The 4,631-nt window shown below is 41.9% G+C and overlaps 1 pseudogene; it reads right to left on the bottom strand.

The window, feature by feature from the left end:
• Positions 1–2,778: 2,778 nt before the first annotated feature.
• On the bottom strand, positions 2,779–3,361 carry LOC103748465 (annotated as a pseudogene).
• Positions 3,362–4,631: the final 1,270 nt, after the last annotated feature.

Genomic DNA, 4,631 nt, shown 5'->3' on the forward strand with positions numbered 1-4,631 from the left:
ATGTGCCTCTTGTACCTGATAGTGTCTCTTTCCCTAGGTTTGGAAAATTTTCTTCTATGATTCAATTGAAGATCTGGTCTATGCCATTGTCTTGGGATTCCTCTTCCTGTATGCCTATGATTTGTAAGTTTGGTCTTTCTATGGTGTCACACAATTCCTGCATATTCCATTCTTGTGATTTCTTAAATGTATATGACATTTTCTTTGATTGAGTGATCCATTGCCAAAATTTGTTTTCAAGATAAAATATTCTCTATTCCATTTCCTCCACTAATTTTTTGCTTCTTTCCTCTGAACTTTTTGTTTGAGTCCCTGAGTTTTTTATTCCAAGTTTTATTTCAAATTGACTTTTCTTCAGAGATTCTATCTCTTCATTAAACTTAAGCTTCGTGTTTTGCATTTAGTTATTTCATTCAGCTGTTTGTGTTCTCACAGTCTTCATTCAGTTCATTCAGTTCAATGAGTTCTCGAACATATTTATAATCGTTATTTTGAAGTCATTGTCTTGTGCATTCACTTTGTCGAGCCAAATTTTCCCCTGAGAGACCCATGTGAGCTCTCTGGGATTCCAGAGAGTGCAGAATAAACCACCACAGTGTTCCTCTTCTGTTACAGTTTGGGGAATAGGAATATTTATTTGGGCTTGCAAATAAAGTTTATGCTATTCAGAAGAGGGTCACTTACAAAGGCATGCACCCCTATGGGCTCTTTCTCTCCCACATTTGAGATCCATGCTATTGGCACCACTGCAAGCTCCTCTTCCCAGATGGCGAATCCCCTCCCTGCCCCCGCCCCCAGTGTGCTCAGCATTTCCCATGTTCTTAGCGTCTCTCAGCATCTTCAGCATCTGTCCCTAGACCCTCCCCCACTGAGTCTCTTGCAGGGAGGAGGGGAGGGTGTTTATTTCTAGTTCCCTCAGAGGACAGGCCTACCCAACACACTTGGTTGTTATTCTCAGAGGACAGGCCTACCCAACACACTTGGTTGTTATTCTCAGGCAACATTGCGATGGAGATGCTAATTTCTGTAGTAGCCACATTATTTTGGTTATTCATGTTGTTTGTGAGATTTTTGTTGTTGTTGAGACCTGGGCATCTGGACTTGTGCAGTGGTGTTTCTTGATATGAGCAAGTAATCTCATTTTTGTTGAGTGCTATATTTTGTTTTTTGCTTCCCCAACTTAGCAGGTTATGGCCTGGCTCAGAAGTGCTTGATATTCAGTTTTGGGGCCATGCTTTTGCAATGTACAAGTGGGGTGAAGGAAGTGGTCTCAGTTTTGATAGAGATAGGCACATCTTAGAGTTGAGATTTCAGGACTGACTGCACAGGGACCCTGCCAAGACTAAAGAGGCCTGCAGATCCAGGATAAGATAGGTCCCTATGACCCAAGGAAGTCTAAGAGATAAGATGACAGGAATCTAGGGAGTCTCAGGGACGGAGCTCCAAACTGCAAGTCCAGAATGGGAAAACTATATATTTTTTTATAATTTAAAACGCGAAGTTCAGTGTTAGCCTCAAAGCCATACAAAAGCAAAGGTGGTGACCAGACTACACAAGGCAGATTAACCACAAAGTCAACAGAACTCAGCCTTCTATAATTTGAGAAAAAGTAAGCAGGTGGAAACTCAGCTGGATAGTAACCAGCTATGTTGCCTATACCAAACGTTACCAGCAGGTCTGCAGGGCTCAGCGTGGGAAACTGGGCCCTGACAAAGCCAGTGTCAGCAGCTAAAGACCGACCCCGCCCAGCTGATGGCAGGAGATCTCTGCATAACAGCAAAAGCAGTCATGCCATGACATCTGTGAAAGATCAGCTTCAGGACCCCCGCAAATTTCCAAATCCAAGGATATTTAATATATCATATTTGCATAGAACTTACATAATCTGCCTGTAGACTTTAAATAATCTCTAGTTTATTTATAACACCTAATATACAATGCAAATTGTAAAAACAATTGTTACATGGTATTTAGAGAATTATAACAAGATGCCTGTGCATATTCAGTACAAATATGAGGAATTTTTTTTCAAATATTTTCTCTCTAAGTTCAATTATCTCTATGATCTTAGAATGTATGGCTACAAAGAGCCAACCATAGCAGCACAGCAGGTGGTAAAGAGAAGAAATGGGGATGTTCTCAGAAGTTCAGGCACAAGAGACAAAGACTAGGGCAGAACACAGAAGGAGGACTAACAAGGTGGTCAGGACACAGCCCAGTGGTCTGGCATTATGTAAGATTCAAGTCCACTAAAGTAGAATCAATTCAGGTACCAGGAAAACTCAGAGGCTGTGTGTCACTGAGTCCCTTCATACTGACCTGAACAGTGCAGTACAACACTATCCCTTATTTCTGACTGGTGGGATACTCACAATGCCCTCCAAGAGTTTTGCAGGTTGAATCAAAACTTGAACTATGCATGCAACTAAGTAGGGCAGCAAAAGGCTCAGGCTGCTAAGTGTCATTTTGAGGTGGATCCAGTAGAATTGAATAATTTATAAAAAAGAGAAATACCCTCAAAGGTACCTGGCCTCATACTAGCTTTTCAGATCCCTCAACAATTTGAATCTTTAAGACTCCCAAGTGCTTATATAAATAATGCAAACATCCAGCTACAAGATCTCAAATCCAAGGAGCACTAGGGAACTAACTATGCCAGTGAGGGATTCCAAGATGGAACAGAGATAGAAGGGACAGTCTCCCCAGAATTTCCCCAAAATGCACAGAGAATAGCATAGATCTTTATGTCTCTGAATACAACTGAAGGTTGAAAGTTGCTTATTTATGAAAAAGAAAGCAAATAGATGTCTTGTCTCCAGATGTATCTGAAGTGATATCTTTGGCCAGATCTCTTTTCAGCTCCTCCCTGTAGACCCTGTTAATTTCTCTGATTCCTTTGTTTGTTCTTGATACCAAATTTCAATCAGAGTATCTTCATCCGTCCCAAGTCCCTTCAAGGCAGCACGCTAAAACAACCTCCTCCAGGTGACCTAAAAGGGTTTTCTTCAGAATTTCATCCAGGGGCTTTCCAAGCTCCTGGAAGTACACGGCCTTGATTTGCTGGCGCTGAGCATTGGTTCTCTTGGTTAAAATGTCAATGATGGTGGCTTCATCCACATCTTTGACTGTTATGGCTTTGTGCAAGGCAGCAACATCTGAGGATGGATTGAAGCCAGGGTAGTAGTTCACTGCTGACCCAGAGCCAGCTTTGGATTTCACAGTATCAATGTATTCCTGTTCTTGATTGTCAATAAACCAGGCCTGCTTGAGGGATTCTGTTACCATTGCCATTTTTAAAGAAGTGTCCTTTTCTTTTCCTTTCTTCCAAGGAGCTACAGAGAGGCTCTCCTGTGAAGATTTCAATCTCTAGATAGCTATTTTAAAGAGCATTTAGGCTCTTGTAGTGCTCCTAGGACACTATGATAGTAACCTTTCTTACAGAGTTGAGACTGGAGAAAGATTTTTTATGCTAAACTAATTTTTAAAGTAGACCAAACAAAATGTCCAAAAAGCTTCTAAACAAACTTGGCAACCTCTCCCATCAATACAAAAACTCTCCCATGTGGCATAATAAATCTTGCTTCTTTCCTATCCCTGACCTTTAACATTTGGAGAGCAGAGAACAAAGAACTATTAATTCAGTCAGCCTGGTGGCATATGCCTGTGATCCCAAAACTTGGGCAGCTGACCAGACAAGCAAGTGCAAGGCTAGCCTCAGTTACACAGCAAGACACAGTCACAAAACACCAAAAAGAAAAAAGGACTGATGAATGAATAAAAGCATCCTACATCCTCAGATGGTTAAGTGAAAGCTGACATCGGATTATCTTTTTTAAATTGTGTGTGTGTGTGTGTGTGTGTGTGTGTGTGTGTGTGTGTGTGTGTACACGGGGAGGTAAGAAGAATGGCCTTGGGTGTCAGTCTTTGCCTTCTGCCTTGTTTGATACACGTCTCTTGCTGTCCCCTACTAAGTACTCCAAGCACGCAGCCATGATCTTCTTGTCTCCATGGATTCCCTCTCCACCTCCATCTCACGGTGAGAGCTACCATGCTCAGCTTTGCATGGGTTCTAAGGCTCCAAACTCAGGTCTTCATGTTTGCAGAACAAGTGCTTTACCCACTGAGCCACCTCCCCAGGCCCCAAGTTGATCTATTTCAGAAAATCTCCCTAAGTCTGATCTATATATGTTGAGACTCAATCTTCTCATTGTTCACTGAGATCATTTCTGTGTGGAGAGAAAATGTCTCCAGAGGAGTTTTTGTTTTCACATATATTATGAGCTTCAGCACACTGGGCACTAGTTGTGTACATGTAAGTGTGAACAGGAGTGAACCGTGAGCCACATGAGGCAGAAGGAAGGGAATCACCATGAAGCACCACTGTAGATGGCTCTCTCATGGGCTTCTGTTTATCAGTGTGTTCGACTCAGAGCAGCAGCCACAAAAACCAGGGCCTTTCAAAAGAATAACAACTTCTATTCCCATTCCACGTTTTGTTTCTGAGAGTGCTTAACATAACTCAAACTGACTTACTAAACACAAGACTTCATGATGTAATAGCTGTCAAGCCTAAATGTAAAACTGACTCCTCTTGCCTTCCTGAAGTCCTCCTCTGGAGGACACAACTTCTG

Source organism: Nannospalax galili, unplaced genomic scaffold, assembly GCF_000622305.1.
Source record: "Nannospalax galili isolate Female #2095 unplaced genomic scaffold, S.galili_v1.0 scaffold812, whole genome shotgun sequence".
Taxonomy (NCBI): domain Eukaryota; kingdom Metazoa; phylum Chordata; class Mammalia; order Rodentia; family Spalacidae; genus Nannospalax; species Nannospalax galili.